Source organism: Rousettus aegyptiacus, unplaced genomic scaffold (genome assembly GCF_014176215.1).
Source record: "Rousettus aegyptiacus isolate mRouAeg1 unplaced genomic scaffold, mRouAeg1.p scaffold_m13_p_17, whole genome shotgun sequence".
NCBI classification, from domain to species: domain Eukaryota; kingdom Metazoa; phylum Chordata; class Mammalia; order Chiroptera; family Pteropodidae; genus Rousettus; species Rousettus aegyptiacus.
The window spans coordinates 10,056,534-10,075,837 of record NW_023416292.1 but is presented as its reverse complement, the minus strand read 5'-3'; the positions used below and the strand labels follow the sequence as shown (position 1 = coordinate 10,075,837).

Below are 19,304 nucleotides of genomic sequence, written 5' to 3'. Positions count from 1 at the left end.
TGTGTATATATTGGGACACAGAAATATTTTTATTCTGTTTGCATAATCGCTTTCCCTGGTCTGTGGACAGTAAGTCCCCTGAAAGCAAGAATTAGTATGTAGCACACAATAGGCATTTATATTGGTACAGAAAATATATTTTATTTTCTTTTATTTTAGGCGCGGCAATCCTTGGTTGACCTCACAGACTGCAGGGACCTTGTCAGCTTACAATCCCTTATTTTTTTATTTTTTGCACTTACAGCACCTGGTCTTCTTAGGTGGTCTCCCATCCAAGTACTAACCAGGCCTGACCCTGCTTAGCTTCTGAGATCAGACAGGATCAGGCTTGTTCAGGGTGACATGGCCATAGACTAGTAGGGGAAATACTGGATGAACTTGGACTATCTCTGCTTAGTGACTTCACTGAAATTTTCTGGGGATAACATGAGACAACAGGCACAAATACTCACTGAGACTTTAAAAGCTGTTGGCCTGGAATGATCCTTCGGAGCATCTGGCCCAGTGGTTACCTGACTCTGGATTTCATAGATGGGTTAAGAATAGGACTGGATCAGTCCACCCACCTTTTTCTAAACCCATGTATGAGCTCAGAAATCCATCATTACCATTTTATAAAAGAATGGGCTTTTTAACATTATTGAGTAAAATAAATATCAAACACTATCGGAATTAAAGAGCCATCGAGATAGATTGAGCATATCAGTAACAGGCTTCTGAGGGAAGTTACTAGTTGAACTTGACCTTTGATAATGTTTTTTTCTTTTTTTTAACATCAGAATAGTAGAAAATTTAAACAAAGGATAGCATTTTTGAAATTATTTAGCTTATCGAAAACTTTGCTACACTATTCCCATTTTTCTCACTTCTCCATGGCAACTTCATGGCACCCTGGACCAGGACCACGAGGCACCGAGCTGGTCTGACTTCAGAGAGTTAGTGTTTTAGCTCATTCCGGTAGATTTAGAGCTACAATCCAAGCTTCTGACTCACAAGAAAGCTTTTTTTCCAACCAAACACACTAAGTTTTTCTGAAAGAAGCTCCCAAGAGACTACTAAGTCCTGGTGGAAAATTCCCTCCTGTTTTGGCCAGCTGTGGGTCAGCTGGCAAATATTTAAAAAGAAAATTTCTTCTGATCCATTGAAGGGCAAGAGGTGCCTTGAACTTGATCTGGAGAGGAACTCGAGTTCATCATGTGCACATCCTAGACCTGTTGCTATAGCACCTGAAATAAATGAGTCACAGGGGAAACACAGTGGGAAATGGTGACAGCTATATGTGCAAGCTGGCGGTTGGTTACCCAGCCAGCCAGCTCCGATAAGCCTCCCTTCGGCCATAAACCTGACCCAGCTGTGGGGCGTGAGCAAACCTGTGTAAAGGGTGGGAGAAGGTTTATTTCCTATTGGCATCAAGTCCTTTTGAACTTTGACCTTCCTCAATCTGTCCTTATTTGATGAGTGCAGGGTATTAGAAGCTGAAAAGAAAAAGTAAAAAATGCCGCGCATCCGCTATCTAAAACAACAGACCTCAGAATGAAATAGGGAACAACTATTCCACTGCAAGAAAAGCAATGAAGACAGATGTGCAGTTTAGAAAATGCACCAGTCCTGGGTCCTCTGAAAACGTTTGACGTGGGTAGGTAAACAAATAGTGGAGGGGACGCTTTCGTCTCCTTTGGTTCACTTCTGAATGTTCCAGTTTGTCCATAATTGAAAAGAATAAACACACCAAGTAGACCTTTAAGTATTACTCATGTTTCTGACACATCCTGATGGGACCTAAGAAAGAGAAAGCCACAGCAACCAAGTTAGTGGCATCGTAGTTATTTCTTATCATACTAACAGTTGTCCTAGTTACAGCTCTGAAAAGACAGGTCGCCAGCAGTTTTGAATTACTGGACCCTCTAGTAGGACTAAACAAAACTTTAATAAAGAAACACTAAGAACTCAGAAAAAGACAGAGTAGGCACATGGGTGCACACGCACACCAGTCTTATGTGCAAACTCCCACCCACAGAAACTGTGGACAGAGGAAAGGGAAGGCCAAAGTTAAGCCCAGAAGCAGAAAGAAAAGCATTAAAATGTTAGTACTGCATTATTCAAATTGGCTGATATTTATAACTTCCCTCTGTAAATTTACTTTTTTTTTTTTTTGAGGGAAGAATATATGTTTCCCACATTAAAAGCTTTTATAGGATGCAAAGGGTGAATGCAGGGAAGATACAGTAGTGGAGGTAAATGACAGCATTGGTAAGGAACTGACTTCTAGAGGGGCAGCGGGGGTGTTGCATGAGGGAGGGGATCCAGGTCAGTGTGGACTTCTGGCCCTGACATCCTAATGGCCTTCAGAGCCACCTCTCCCTCCCCATCTTGGTATTTTGAAGGCCAAGGATAATCTACGTAACTTAATAGCCTTTTGGTCACATGCTCTCTTTCCTTCAATTCACCCACTAGTTGACTGCTAATTCTTCTAAACGCAGTCCAAATAAACGTTTTCTTGCTCACGATTCTTCTGTGGTCCTTTATCTACTGAATAAAATACTGTCTAGCTCTAGATATTCTTCTTTATGCTTTAGTTAACCAACTTGTTCTCCTTTGACTAAGGGGGTCTTCCCTGAACTCTTTGCTCCTGATCTTTCTTTCTGATCAATGCACACCTCCCAGGAGCTCCAGCTCTGCTGTTAAATTCTTGTCTGTCTTTTAAGGCCTATTTTAACTATCGCCTTCTATATGATGCCTTATCTGATAACCTTGATCTATCTTGATGAGTCTTTTCATCCCCATAGTAATTTATATTTATTTATAGCTATTTATATAGAGAGATAATTATATTTATATAATTATAAAATTTGGGTAAATGATTATATTTATCTCTATATATTTATTGATAATTATTATCTATATATAAATTATAGAATTGATCACATCTCCCCTTGCATTATAAGCAAGATAACTTTATAGAGCATCTTTTCTACAAGATTGAAAACTCCTTGCCTGGGCCATTCATATTCATTTCTATTTTTTTTTCTTTCACTTTTTGTATTGTGACAAGTAGTACATGATTATAAAAATGCACACGACCTAAATACACTGCTTAATACCTTATTACAAAGAAAACAGCAAGTAACTGGCACCGAGGTCAAGAAATAAAACATCGCCAATACCACAGCAGCCCTGTCATTTGCTCCCATAAGTCCCTTCCCTTCTTCCTCCGCCATATTCCTTTTCCTCTCCTCGTTATTCCTTCCCTTCCATAGAAACTTGGGCTTAGCAAGTGGTCAGGAAGTTGCTTGAAGGATGAATGAAGACACCATGAGGTAGGTGCAGCCTAAGAAACTATCAGCTGGATTCATTCTTGTCCCTGGAAAAAGGCCCCAAACAGTCATTCCCCTGCTTGATGGTGGGTCAGAATCCTCTTCGCATATGAAAGATGCATATTCTGCAATCATAGTTGCTATTTAAAGAGCACCCAGCAGGCAAAGAACTCTCTGCACCATTGGCTCAAAGTCCTGAGCTGCCAGCAAAGGCGCTGTTTGGTTAAGTTGTAGTTTGAGCTGCCAGAAAGTTGGAGAGATACTGTGGCTCCCTTTGCAGGTTCTATCCGGGGCCCGACAAGAGCCACGCAGGCACCTGATTCTTGGGAACAGCGACAGAGGAAAGTTCCAGCAGTCATTCATTGTGCTCCTAGTAAAACTGAGGTCCCAAGATTGAACAGATTTTCAGGATTTCTCAGAAGCACCCAAGCGGGAGAGTATCTAGAACAATCCAAGGGTAACAGAACCAGGGATGATAACAGCGTCTCATGCCATCTCGTTGCTGTGACCAGTCACCTTTTCAATATTTATGGTTTATTTTTTTTATCTCTGTATTAAAGAGGCATTATTTGTGCACAGCCTGTTAAAAACAGTTCTGAGGGAAACACACTTCCAGCTGCTTCCTCCTGTTTTCCATCTGCTGCATTTATGCGTCTTTGTGTGCATTTAACTGTTGCTTGTCGGTGTAATTGGGATTTTACTGAGGACAGGGAAAAAAATTCCCCAAGGGTAGGTTGTTAGTTCAATCGATCTGAGAGAGATTATCTTGGTTAGTCACCGATAAATATTAAACTTCCAAGCGGAGCAATAAAAATACACCAAGTAACTTTAAGTTTTAAGAGTTAACTTGCTTCAGTTATATCTTTGTATTCCTATATTTATGCATCGGCTAGTCTTTCTCCCACTTAATCTTAAATATGTAAATCCTCAATTTATCTGGAATTACTTAGCGAAAGGCCGATGTGTGAGTGTGGCAGATTATAATATCCTCTCGCCACCCCTGATCCTCTTTACCTCTTATTCTTTTCATAGCAGATCAAAAAAGCTGCGTGCGTGCCACAAGAATATATTATTTTAAGAGACTTGGACTTAGAAATTGATTTCCTTGATGAGAAAAAGAAAAGTCTCTTTCTGACCCAGAGGGTCACTTCATAATCCTGTCACTCGACATCAAAAAGCCTTTTTTTTTTTTTCTTTTTTTCCTTTTAGGAGAAGATGAGACTATTTCTGAAAAGGAATTAATTTTTCTGCTACTGTGAAAACAGTGTGACTTACAGACTTAGACATCCCAAGAAGAGGGACCTATTCAGAAAGCTTCCCCTGTGATTAGAACAAGCTCGTCATATAGTTTAGGGTCAGGCAGGTTTCAATGGAAATTGGGATTTGCACTATAGGGTGAAATTGATATTACGTTTTATTGATGATTTTAAAGCTTAAGTTGGAGTCTTTTTTTTTTTTTTTTTTTTTGGTAAAGGGATTTCACTGCTTTCAAATATGTAATAGTGACTGGTGGAGTAAGCAGGCTGTCCTTGCTGGGTGTGGATTTAAGTCAATAGGCTGCTACATAGCCCATGATTTTCATCACCTTTGGCTTGAAGTTCAAGTCGCAACACTTCAGTCTGCACTTCAGGAATGCCCCTACCTGTTACTGAACCTGTCCGCCAAGGGCAGCGGTTCTCACTTCTGCCTCAGCCAGGCTTCTGGAAATTTTGATTCAGCTGATCTGGAGCCCCAGCCTCAGAGTGTCTTAGAAGCTTTCCAAAGCGACTCTCATGAGCAGGCAGGGTCCAGAACCACCGAAGTATAGTGTCTTCTGAAACCACGTGGCGTTCTATTATTATAGAGTATCCGTGTGCGGTTCTGGAGTCCATTCCTTTACTTACTTCCATGTACATGTTCTGATGGAAGATTTCTAATCTCTCTACTAATATGAAGTCTCAGCACTTAATATTTTATATTAATATTTATTAACTTAATATTAATGTTTTGTTGTTCATTTTACTGTTGGATATGACAAGGATAGAAAAAAAATCTCAGTTTATGATATGTGTGTGTGCGCACATGTGTGTGTGTGCTATGTATACACTCATTTATGCTCAAGTAAAGGACCGATGCGTGGATGATGTTTTTACAAAGTAATGGAATTGATGCTTCTTGCCTGCCCCTTTGAGCCCCATCCAAAATTACCGCTGCCAGGGGGGCCAGAAATCCCACCATTACTGATTCATTTCTTAGTTTTAATCTTGTTACTCCAGTTGGTAATATTTAAAAGTCGTTTGAGTCCTGAGGAGATAGCACTAGACAGCACTAGCTCCTAGTGCTCTAGTGGGAAAGAATGTGTGAGATCCTCCTGGACACAAGGCCATAGAGAAAGGTGTGGCCAGGGTATCTGACCTATGCAGTAGCTCAGGACGCTGTGCTTAGAAAGGCCTTGTGCTTGGCTTAATGCTCTGCTGTTATCATTTTGAAATTATTTATAATAATTTTTAAACAAGGGTCCTGCTGGTCCTGGGCGTGGCCTCCAAAGATAGACTGTCCATTGCTCTCCAGTGTGGTCTCTGCCAGGGCCTCAGAGACAGGGGTTAAAGAGGCCCCTGGAAGGACTCGAGTCTCTGTGGCTGTAAGTCACCAGGGGGGAGAGGCTTAGGCAAACACCCACTATTACCGTGGGCTCTTAGGAAGGCATGTTTGGTACCATCTCTGTTCCACAATGACATTGTAGATAATTGCTTATTTCCAAATACTTACCAAGTGCTGACCGTATGCCAGGCACTGGGTTAAATGCTGGGGATACCATATTAAGCCTTCATGGAGCCTACACTTGAGCATGGAAATGGTTCCCCGCAATCACACGGAGAAAGTACAATGGCGTGGGATGTACGAGGTGCTGTGGGGACACCACAAAGGGGCACGTAACTCACCTTGCCAGGGAAGGCAGGATGTTTATGCTAAGACAGAAGGATAACTAATAATGAGCCAGCCACGTGAAGAGGAAGAATTAGAATATCCCAGGCAGAGGGAACAGCATGTGCGAAGGCACAAGAGAGAAAACCGCCTTAGAGGACATGAAATAAACACCAGTGTGGCTGAAAATGCCGGGGAGAGGGCAGGTGTTAAGAGATGACCTTGGGGAGGTACATAAAGGTAAGGCGGCTGGCAGGGCTCAGGAGTTATAAAAGGTGAGCATAGTGACCATTTCACTGGACCACAGAACTAAGTAATGGCTTTGCCTGTGTATATTGTTTCAGCCTCACAACGACCTTATGGATAGTTCCAGTTGTTAACCCCATTTTACAGAGTGGAAAATAGGCTTAGATTAAGTAACTTGCCCAAGATAACGCAGGTAGTAAACTGTAGAGTTAGGATTCAAGTGCAGGTGTGTCTCTTTACAAGGCCTGGGCCCCAGATCACTAAATCATATAGTTAAGAAATTAGACTCTAAAGAAATGGGAAACTAAAACATTCAATAATCTCGCCCCTCTTTGCCTTCTGTTCCTTACGCAGGAGTTTTCTGCTGGGCGCTTCCTTTCCAAGCCTCCCTGAGGGGTCTGCATCCACCACACCCCATCTCCATCCTCATAGCTCTTCCCCAGAGGCTCTTGTCTTTTCACCTCTGAGACCTTGTACGTGTGATGTTCTCAGGTTCTCTGCTTCCAGAGAAATAACTTGTGGAAAGGGCTTTGGGGTCTACCATATCGGGGTTCAAATCTCAGGAATCTTCCACCTAAAGGCGCTTAATCTTTAGTATGTTATTATCAACCCAGGTTCGTTGGAGACCAACTGGGACAAAGGAGTTGGGAGAACTTGGTCTCTTGTAGATTACCTACTAGTTTCTTTTTTTTTTTCTTCCCATTGAGACCTCAGTTCAAGTGACTTGTCCTCCTAACGTTTCTCTTAAATCCAACTGCCTGTCCTCATGAACTTTCCTGACCCGGGCCCTCCTCTCTCTGTTCCTTCAGCAACCAGAGGCCCTGTGGTAACATCTGGCTTTGCAAATGGTTTATCCCTTTTAATGGGTGTAGTAGGATTCCCCCAAGTCAGGCTCCTTGGGGGCAGAAGCCAAGTCCGATACTTTTTTCAAACATTCCTACAGTGTCCACTACAGTGGTCTGTACATGGAAAGAAAGTCACAAAGGTTGGTTTCATCAGCCACCAGGTGGAAAGGGCTCATACGACATGGATGGTTTCCCAGCATCCTTAATGAAACAGTCGTTCGCCAGAATTCCTTTTGCTTCTTATTTTATGCTTATTCAGGGATAGAGACTCTGCGCGTGGCTTCTTATTTATCAGTTAATGTATCACTGGTATCGAGCTCCTTGAAAGTTTGTTGAAATACAAGCTTACTCTTCTTCATCCCAGAAGAGGCAGATGTGGTTACACTCGATTTTTATAGAGGAGCCTTTAGCAAATCTCTCAGGGAGGGTTGGTGGGGGGGGGGGGGCTCTCATTAACTCTAAACATAAAGACATGCAACTTTTTTTTTCTACTTGCACATAATTCTTTTAGAGAAGAGAAACCACAAGAAGGCGCGTGGATGGAGAGTGTAGTTGTTGAGCTAAGGTGCCTTACAGGGCCAGGCCCTTAGCATGGGGCACTTAGTAGGAGCCAAGGCACCATGGAATTCTTTTAACCCTCCTAACCATCTAACACATAGGTGCTCTTCTGCCCACTTTACAGATGAGAAAATGGCCCAGAGAGGTTAGGTAGTTCACCCGATTTTACTCAAAAAAAAAAAAAAAAAAAAAAAATGGTGGCACTAGCCTGTAATCCAGGTGGTCGGCTCGAGAACCTGAGCTTGTCATCTCTGAGTTGTGCTGCCCACGCAGCACAGTGACTTCTGATAATAAAGAATTTTTTAATTCCAGGTGCACACAGGTGAACACATTGCCAAAGCCTGGCCCCTTGTGTCTCTTGCATATAGACCCCGAAAGGGAAAGGCGAGGGCTCAGGGAGCCACGGGCTCTCACGGGACTTCACCAACCACCTCTCTAACCATGCTCACCCCGTGTTTGTGCTGGTGAGGGTCACAGAAGAGCATTCGAAAGCCCTTTACACCTCTCTGGGTGTTCAACAAATAACCTGGGTGGGCGGGGGCGGGGGGGAGGGTGGTATCTTTACCATGCCCCACCTTCCAGGCACCTTGATGAATGAGCCAGTAAAGCTCACCTTTCTCCTGAACCAGCAAATGGCTTCAGATTGCTCTAGAAAACCACCTCCGGTGGCTGACAGTTGGCATGGAGAATAGAACCTGTTTGTTACGCTTTCCTTGGCCCTCAGGGATAGAGATCATGTCATATTTGTGTTTAGTGCTCAGCATATAGATGGTCTTCAATGAATGAATGACTAAGTGAATGAACATTTACAGGACCCAAGCACATTGCATTTATCATGGATTCTGCTGTGCCTCCGATTAAAACCAATGGTTTTAATCAAGGCAGAATATCTTCTTTAAACACAAGGATTAGCCTCTATGAAAAGAGGAATGTAAACAGGACTCTAATTAGAGAATTTACTAATTATTCTTCCCTGCTGAGGACATTAGCTGGGGTTTAGTCTTTAGCTGTGACAGCCATATGACTTTCTCTTTATCTCCAGAAAGGGAAAAATTGACTGGAAAGATTCATTTCAATACCCCGATTCCTTTCCCGCTCCTCTTTCACCCTCAAAAAAAAAGATATTCCAGCATGAAAGATCACAGACTCAGCCCAAAACAGTGAACCCAGGTTGACGGCATTCAAGAACCTGCGCACTCCTGGAGCCCCAACCGCTGAGGCAAAGATAAATCGGCAGGAAGATTTCTTTGGAATGATGTGAATTTAATGAATCATGAAAAATATCCCCAGCTGTTCTTAAATTTAAGGGAGATTGAGTGATAACAAAAGATAGTCTCCCTCCCTCTTAGATGTAGGTTGGAGCCGAAAGAACCATTAAAAAAAAAAAAAAAAACCCGAGGCCGAAAGCTTGCCTTTTCTTTTCCATCTCTTCTATTGTTGAAGGGGAAAAAGAGCTGTCTGCAGTCAGCAGCCACTGCAGGGCGCGGTGAGGACCGTTTGCTGCTTCCAGACCTGAAGAATCCTCCACTCGGGTTTCAAAGATCAGGCTGCCCTTTGCAGGCGAACGTTCAGAAAGTGCTGGACTTTTCTCTCACCCCCTCCCAGCCCCCAACCACCGCCATGCTCCCATTTCATCCGACCTCTTTATTAACGCATTCACTTGCCGAAATTAAAAATAATGATTCTCCCTTTCTTCATCCCAGCTGCTGCAGCCCTGGCTACCCCGGCCCTCGAAATCCTTATAACCCATCGATCGGCGTGGTTCCCCAGGCCCGTCCTCAGCGGGGAGAGCTAAGCTGGGCCCTGGCGGGTTTGGCTGAGCTTCAGGGATTCCCAGTGTAGACCCCAGAGACCTGTGCTGGAGGCCACTGTGGGGGCCTGGAAGGGCACGAGTGAGTTCCGTCTTTGCTCCTTCTTTCTCTTCCTTCCCTCTGCCTCGGCCATCGTGGGTCCCCTGAACGCGCCGTGCATGGGCTCAGGAGGCCAGGATCTGGGCACAGTGTCCAGGTGCCCAACTTGCTCTTCTTAAAAGCACAAGGTAGGTGGGCAGCTGCGAAGGTCGGGAGGGAAGGCCTGCTCCCCTCTGCTCCCCTGGGTCTATTACCTGTCTGGATAAATTTTCTTTTCCTGCAAGGTGGGTGAGGAAAGCTAACAGATGTTAAGCAGATTTTTTGTTGTTGTTGTTAAGGCAACTTTTATCTTCTAAGGGTAGGAAAGAGACATATTAGAGGGATAGAAATGCTGGACTCTGGGCGTGACCACTAGAAGGGGTTCGGAGAGGGGCACGGATGATGTCGATGGTGATATGTTGAATATTAATGACCAGCGATTACATTGCGGACTGATTGCGTACCAGACACGTTGTTAAATGCTTCTCAGACGTGATGCGTTCAGTCCCCCACTCTCCCCACGGCCCCTCCAAGAAGCGGATCATTGTAATTGCCTATTGAACAAACTGGACTTGGTGAAATTTTTAGCAGGTAGATAATTTACTTTTTCCCACCACTCCCTCTGAACCCTGTTGGATCACTTTCCTTCCTACTAGATGAGAAGTCAGACAGATCCATAGCCTGGACTGGCCACTTTTATATTTTGAAAGATGGTATTAATCATGACCGTGTAATAGTGGAAGAAGGGTAGGCACCTAGACCGATGGAACAAAATAGTCAACCTGAAAACAGTCCCACAGGAGCTCAGCCAATTTATTTTTGACAAAGGCGCAAAGCAACTCACCGCAAGGAGAGCCTTCTCCACGGATGGTGCAGGAGCAATTGGATATCCACCGGCAAAAAACGAGCCGGCCTAAGCTTCACATATTAGTCAAAAATTAACTCATAATCATATGTTTATTAATTATTTTTAAGTTTATCAAATTTGTTGAGATGACATTAGTTAATAAGATTATATAAGTTTCAAGTGTACAATTCTATAATGGATCACATATTTAAATGTAAAATATAAAACTATAAAACTTTTAGATGAAAACATAGGAGAAAATCTTTGAGACCTGGGGCTTTGTGAAGAGATTTTAGACATGGCACAAAAGCATGATCCATAAAAGAAAAAAAGTTGATAAACTGAATAAAAGACAAACTACAGACTGAGAGAAAATGTATTCAAACAACGTATATGAAAATGGAGTCATATTTAGATTATCTAGAGAAGTCTCAAGGCTCAATAGTAAAAAAGAAAAGCAAACAAATAATTCAGTTATGAAATGAACAAATAGCATGAAGAAGTATTTTACCAAAGAAGGTGTATGATGACAAGTGAGAATGTGAAAAGATGTTCACCGTCACCAGTCATCAGGGAAGTGAAAATTAAGATCGTTATGAGATCTCACTACATACCTATTAGAACAATTAAACTAAAAAAGTAGAGTGCAAAATGCTGGAAAGGATGTAGAGAATCTAGATCTCTCATACATTGCTGGTGGGAATTTAAAATGCTTACAGCCACTCTGGAAAACAATTTGGCTGTTTCTTTAAACAGAGCAAAATCAAACAAAACAAAACAAAATAAAAACAAAACAATACCTAAGCATAGATTTATAGTAAAACTCAGTGATTATACCCCTGGGCATTTACTCCAGAAAAATGAAACCTGTCCACATAAAACCTGTACAAGATTGTTTATAGCAGCTTTATTATTTTTGTTCTGAAAGTGGAAATGACCAAAATGTCCTGTAATAAGTGAATGGTTAAGCAAAGCGTGGCACCTCCTTGCTTCTCGGGTACATCCCATGTGCTGTGACAAGGGAGGTGGATGTGATGATAAAGGGGCAGCCTTGGGAGATCGTGGTGGCGACGGGGCAGTTCTAGACCTCGATTTTCTGGGTAACTAGTATCCACGTGGATTTGCACGTGCGAGGAAATAATACAGAACTGTACAAACACAATGCACCAACATCGATTTCCTAGTTTTGGTATTATACAATAGTTACATTATATAAAATGTAAGCATCGGGGGAAGCTGGAGAAAGAGAACCTGAGACCTTTTTGTATTATCTTCACGACTTCCTGTGAATTTATAATTATTTCAAAATTTAAAAATATAACATAAAAGAATGCATATTCCAGCATTAAGCATTATTTTCCAGTATAATATAAAACCTTTAAGTATCTCATCTTACGGAAGCTTCTCCCCTCCCTAGTGCTGCAAGATCGGAACCACTCCAGGCTTAGAAGTCTACTGCTTGTCAGGGTAGGCTAAGCCACACATAGTAATAAAAACAAAACAAAGCAACAATCCCTGGAACTTTGGTAGTTTAGTTTAATAAAACTTTGTTACTTACGCCCATTGAGATAGGGCAGCTCTCTCCCTACTGTGACTCAGGGATCTAGGCTCCTTCTATCTCGTGCCTCTGCCATCTTGGATCTGTGGCCTCCAAGATCACCCCGGAAGGAGAAGAGGAATAGCGGAGCATCAGGCAGGGGGCTTTGTGGCCTGGAAGTGTCCCATAGCATGAGTACCTACATTCTCGCTCAGAACTGAGGCATCGGAACCCAGGTTAATTGTGAGTGAAGTTGGGAAGTGAGTCTTCCTGCACGCCCAGGAATCACACGCATTGGTGGTGTAATCTGGGGTTGGCTCCGTGCAGGACCCAAATGCTATTTTCCTTCGTAGGCATCTTAGTGGGTTGTCTAGAGACACTGCTGCCTCATCAGGGATCTCGCACTGTACCACACCTTGGCACAGTGAGTCACTTCCGGCTAAATGCATGTGACAGTCACCTTCTGCATAAAGGCACACCCAAGTTTCTTTCTATTGGAGTCATCTCATCCTGCCATACAGGGCAGACATGGTGAGTCCTCTTGGCCAGGGTCCTTTGAGATGACTTAAGCCTGAGGCACAGGAAAACTCAGCATCCTTGCTCTGGCCAAAGCTGGAAGGGCAGGTTGCTCCCCCCACAGCCCTCTTCCCTTGCCCTGTCATCAGAGGAAGCTTTAAACAGACTCTTGCTTTAGGTCCCCCGCCCCCCAGGCAAGAGTCAGGCAACACAGGCCATTTGCTCCCAAGAACTCTCTATCCCTTTCTTTACCCTGGAGCCCACAGGGTCCCCTCACTTAGCTTGAGGAGGGAAACCCCCTTCCCTCTCTGAGCGAGTGAGCAGGAAGGGAAAAAATCCATCCTCCCTAGTCTTATTAAAATCAATTTCCTGGTCTTCTGTTACGTAGAGGCAGCAGGGGCTGCGCTGCAGGGTGCGTACCCGGTTTCGCTTCGTTAGGAAGCCCTGCGTGGCGGCCGGACCCCTCTCTCTAGACTGTGTTGCCGCTTAACTCCTCCTGTCCTCAGCTTTGGGGTGTCAGCCTAAATGCAGAGCGAACTGGGAAAGTTACACTTCATACCCTGTTAGATAACATTATTCCCATTTTATAGCAGATCTTGAGGTTCAAATGGAAAAGGAATTTGCGCAAAGCCTCCCAGCGCTCCGCTGGTATGTAGATTCACGAGCTGTGGGCTGTGGTGGGTGAGATCCAGAACCTGGGAGGCAGAAAGGGAATGTGATTGTATTTAATTTTGGAAAGTCGATGTGTTCCTAGAGAGAAGAGGAGAATTGGTTCAATGGGGGTGCTGGTTAGGGATTAGAAAGTCAATAAGAAGTTCTTTTTGTAATTAGTTTTCTGTGCATCTCTCCACATTCCTGGTTTCGGGCACTCACCCCACGAACACCCAGACCTCTCGAGCAAAGTCTAGGCTCACCACGACACCCTCATGGCCTCATACAGTGGGACGATAAAATTGTAATTCAAACAGTCGTAATGAGAGGGCTTTGTAGGGAAGCAACTTTGTTCAGAAAAACACTTGGAAAACTTGAGGCTGTGGGTTAGAAGGCATCTGCAAAACAAATCAAAGTCGTCAACATGTCACCTATAGGAAATGGAACAGAATTTGGGGGAGGGAAGACAGAGCCGGGGAGAGGGAGGCGGAGCGGTGAGTGGGGCAGCAAGGCGGGAACAGGGGCCTGAACAATGAGCCCCGGAGAAGGATTTTAAGAACGAAAGTGTCCAATGGCCATGTTAAGTCACTTGGGCTGTAAACCATCTCCGTCTCTGCCCTTCTAAACACCCATGCTCCGTGCACACTGCCGGGAGGCAGGAAACGAGGGCAGAGCCGCCGGTCTAAGTTCAAGCTGGTGAGGTGCACAGAGAAGAGGTGCTGGCTAAGAAGAAGGGAGTGAGGGCAGAAGCTTATTGAACACAAGCTGAGGGGCCCTGGTAGCCCTGGGAAGTGCGCCCCCAGGAATGGGGCAGTCTCGAGGGGCTGTCTCGAGGGCATTTGACTTCCCAGGGGACATCACAGACTCAGTTTAAGCTAATTTAACTGAAACCTTATGTGACCCGGCGACTGTAGCTGACATCTCGGTTACGCTCAAATAATCTAAAATCCTTTTAAGAATATGCTTTGTGACTCCTTTCTCACAAAACTTTTTACCCAACTTGCTAGAGAGAATAATGTTAAAACTACTTTGCCTAAACTTGCCATTGTCAGCCTTTGTGAGGAGGTGCTTAGAGGGGCACGAAATAAATACAGGAGAGTTAGATTAAGGAAGAGAGAATCTAATGGTGTGAGTAATAGGATAAATTGATGATCAGCACACATGGTTTGATCTGTGAGTTAACAAAGAGTTTGTTCTGTGTGTGTGTGTGTGTGTGCGCGCGCGCATGTGTGCGCACATGTGCATTTCGAGTGGTGCTTCCCAAATTTTAATGTGCACACGAACCACTTAGGCTCTTGCGGTGGGGTGGATGGTGGTTGACGAGATTCTGCATTGTTAACAGCCGGCGGGAGGTGCCACGGCAGCTGGTCTGAGTAGCAGTGTTTTAGAGCGCAGGGCAGTACCTTTCTAACCCAGAAGGCCATGAATGGGGGCTGAAGAAAAAAGAGGGGATGGAAAATCTAAGAGTGTAGATGAGGGGAGAAGAGTGAAGGGAAAGCAGAGGGAGAAGACGTTAGAAGACAACCGCAACAACATAAAACCAGGAATCTCCAGTACGCAAAAAAGGAAGTCACCCATAATTACTCCAGAACTCCTTGATGTTTATTCCAGGCGCATAGGTTGCTTCTGCTCTCTGTTAAATAGCACACATTCTTTGTCCCTAACGGTGCTTCAGATTCAAGGGCGGAAAAGTAAATATCTGATTCTCTAGTCATTCACTAGTATTTATTCATATGCTTTATGTAGCGCTAGTACCAGTATTGACATCGATCCCCACTAGTACGGGCAAAGCCGGTGCCGTGACGCACCTGTTTCCTGTACGAATGGAATCCACACTCCGGTAGAGTATATCAGACACAGCACATGCGGAAAATTAAATCGCAAGTCGATTATGTGATGCTGGAACCTAATACTATGCATTTCATATTTAAAAAGGAACTTTTTCATTCATTTTACGTTCCCACCCCACCCCTGCTATTTGTTGGTGTAGGGAAGGCAGACTTATTATCACGATTTTATGGACGAGGAAAGGGCAGCGCAGAGAGGAAAGATGTCTCGCCCAAGGTCATATCGCTGCTAAGTGACAGAGCGTGCCCAAGGAGTCTCCTCTCTTCTGGTTCCTAGAGCGCGATCTTTCTATTCCTTCCCCCACCCCGCAGCTCGAGGGCACCGAAGTTTACTGTATGTCACTCCGCCCACTGTTCTTTCTCTAGCTCAGGAAGCCAGGGCTACTCAACAACTCAGCATTTAATTGGTTTTAAGTCCACAGTTTCTTCCCTCACTCGAAATCTAAATCAATTAAACAAACTTCCCAGAAAACCAAAATAATCTTTAAGCAAAATCCACTACCAGGTCATATTTGTCTAAAGAGACAGTATTTTCAGAATACACGTCATCGAAAAGAGTGGGGAATAATGAAAACCTCTTTGCAAACTTAATTTCTGCGTAGCCTACTGCTTAGGTTTCAAAATTATGTACAGCCCAGCTCCTCTAATAGATGTGCATGTTCATGTGAAATGTGTATTTACACATATGCATACATATTGGGGAAATCATTTTGCTAATTGGAAACAAATTCTTCCATTAATGTCATCACATTAACTTAACTGTACCGTTAGTATAACATAAAAACAATTTAACTCTAAATAATTCTGCAGTATGACCGACAATTTTAACAAGTGGAATGCAGCTGAATTTCCACCTCAACCGCGGATGCTGGGTAACGCGCATGCTCAGTGACGCCTGCTCACAGTAACTCAACTATGCCGAGCCATGTAAGCCAATCACAATCTGCTTTGGGAGGAAGAGTCTAGTGTTGACGGTGATGGAAGAAAGGTGACGGTGAGCCGAGTTTCATATTTAGTGAGGTTCGTTGTGTTTCTCGGGGACTCACCAACAGAACAGACCAGGGTCATTGTATCCCTGTCACCTCCTGACGTTACGCGTGGTGAATACGAGGCCCGCTGAAGGATGGTCATGGTGAGTGCTGGAGAGTCTCGATCTCTATGCTTAATTCTGCCCCCATCCCCGGAATACATGTCCATGTTCCCCTTTGTAAGTCTTTTTCTCCATTTTACCAATTCTCAGTCTTTTCATCATCTTAATGCTATTACATTTTAGAATATGTACAACTGAAATAGTTTTTTAAAATCCAGATATTGATTTTGTATCTTTTCCATTTCTCATCTGAAGCAATACTTTTTGGAAGGATCAGCCACTTCTCAGGATTCTGAAATGTGTAACTCAGAAGGGGGCAAGGGTGAAAGATCTAAAGATGTGAATTCTTGAGAGCTGCTTGATTGTTGGAAGTTTAGGGTGCTAATCAGTCTCCAGTGATTCTCCCCTTTCTTTAGTTCTAACTGACTGATAATTAAACATAAGGAGGCAAACGGGAGTCAAAATGTATCTTCTGGCTCTATTGAGAGCAAAGTTGGAATGAAGTACACAGCGGGAAGTGTGTGTTCTGTTAAAAACAGGAAGGTCAAAGAGAGAGAGAAGCTATGAGACATAGAGACCATCTACAGCAATGTCCTGCCAATCCCCCTCTGGGGCGTGGCTTGGGCATGGGGTAGAACCTCTGGCGGGGGAGTAAAGTGAGTCCAGGAGCCCTCGCATGGCCTTTCTTCTCCTCATGCTGCTATGGGAACATGTCAGGTTGGATGTGTCTTTTACAACCTCTCCGGTTCTGAGGTCGAGTCAAGGAAAAGCCCATGAGCGGTGCTGTCTTAGGCCCTTGCCACAGGACCTGTGCTCTAGAGGGCCTTGCTCGAGCCCTCCTCTCCAGTGTCCTTCCCCATGCGACAAGAAGAGGGGTCCTGAGCCCACTCTGCAATGTGTGTGGCTTCTGTCTTGCTAGGCTGGTAGGTGTCTGCCCTCCTGCTCGTACCCCTTTTCCTGAGGTTGGACCATGACACTCGTGTGTGGGCCTCTTGGACCGAGGGGTGGCCAAGGGGTGGCCAGATGCAATGGTGGAGGGGGTCAGGGTGTGATAAGAGCTTGGACATTCCAGCTGGAATTGCAGTGTTACAGCGAGGGGTAGAGAGGGAGGACAGAGATGAGGTAAGGGGGCAAAACACGGGCAGCCGGCCAATTCTCCTAGAAGCTCTCAGAAGTATGAGGATTTTAAATGTGACCCTTCCAGGATGTTATAAAGGTATTTTTACCTATGTAGGATGATAGAGCAAATTTTAATTAATACTTTGTCAGCTTGATTTATAGCTTTAAAAACCCCAAACATATGGCATGTGGGCCTCCATCTGTATTCTTGCCACAGACCCTGCAAATGTTTGGCCTAGGAACAAGGAGGTCCCCGGTCCAGCTCTTGTCTAGGCTCTAAGGGAGAGTGTAGAGCCCATAGGCTACGTAACTGTGTTGCTGTGGATCAGGAATTCAGAACAGGCCCACAGCAGGAACAGAGCCTTGATGGATGTCTGGGACCTCCATTGGTAAGACCAAAGGCTGGTGGTGACTCAGTGACTGTGGATTAGAATCACTAAGGAGACCCTTAGTCACGTGTCTGGCCATTGATTTTGGCTGTTGGCGGAGAATCCTGCTGGGGCTGTCAGCTGCAGCATTTACACAGGGACTCTCCTTGTGGCCTCATGGCTGGGCTCACGAAAAGCATCTCAAAAAAAACCATGCAGGAGCTGTCATGCATTTTATGACCAACCGACCCAGATTCAAGCAGAAGAAACAGACCCTACTTATTGATGGGGAAAACTCTCAAAAAACACATTGTATGAGGGCCTGAGGATAAGAAAGTACTGTTGAGGCTTCTTTTTGAAAATGCAATCTGCCACAGTGTCCTTGGCTCAAGAATGTACAATGGACAAGGATTTGGGAGGAGATCCTTGGTCTAGGGACTCCATGAGGATATCGTGAGTAAATTCAAGTCAAAGGCATAGAATAGTGCCTTGGCATGTGATAAGACCCAATAAACAGCAGCTGTTATCATCATCAGCGCCATCATTGCCAGCAACATGAACATCATCCTCACCACCACCATGACCATTATCACCACCACCCTTGCTGCCACCATCATCAGCACCGTCATTGCCATTATCGTCATCGCTGTGGAACCTATGCAGATGGTTCAATCAACTGTAGGAGGGAGGAAACTGAGGCCTGAATAAGTTAAGTGATGTTTTGGGAGTCCGCAAACAATTCAGGGATAGTTCTTTATTTAAACTTGAGCTTCTGTCTCCTATCAGGAAACTATGTAGTAGTGATTTGGAGACTTTGCCAGGGATAGGACATGAATTAGAACAGTATCGATGACCTTGAATCTTACTCACTGCTTTTGATGCTAATGACTCCAGACATGGTTTAGTCAACAGATTTTCCAAGTATCTTTTTTTTTTTAAAAAAAAAAAAAAAAAGCAAACAAATTTTCAACTAATAATCATAAAACTAGTAATAAGAAATCTGCTAATTTGGATAATTTAGATGTAAAAATCAGACTTTTGTTTTTTATTTGAAACAGTACTCCTAAGGCAATTGGCAAAACAAGTTTGCAGACTATTTTTAACAATTTGAGAAGCTACACTTCATTTATGCAAATATTATATGTATGAACTAGAGTAATTATAAGATTTTGTCACTTGTTTATTAAATCTAATCTCTAGAACCTACTTTGGCAGCACTCTCTTATTTGATGGTGTTTAAATTTTTGAAAATCAAGCAATTTCTTTAAAGAACTCTTCTGTAATTCTAATCAGCCTTGTGCAAACATTTTCTTTTTTTTTTTTACAAAAATCTGAAATTATAAGCTTTTGTCTAGTGTTTTGTTTTGTTTTGGGTTGGCATTTAAAGAGCTGGTCTTCCCTTGAGGAAACACGGGTAGCAGAACCAAACCAGTCAATACTCGCTGATTCCTGGACAAGGCAGGCTGATGGTGGGACCTGAGGGGGTCAGAGCGAATCAGACGTCAGCCCGTGCTTCCTGGCAAATCTCAGTGTTGGCTCTGGGGATCTAGAAGCAACTTTGAGCATCAAGAAT

At 43.8% G+C, this 19,304-nt stretch overlaps 1 pseudogene; it reads right to left on the bottom strand.

Moving 5' to 3' along the window:
• Positions 1–235: 235 nt before the first annotated feature.
• LOC118613013 lies at positions 236–354 on the bottom strand (annotated as a pseudogene).
• Between the last annotated feature and the right edge of the window lie 18,950 nt (positions 355–19,304).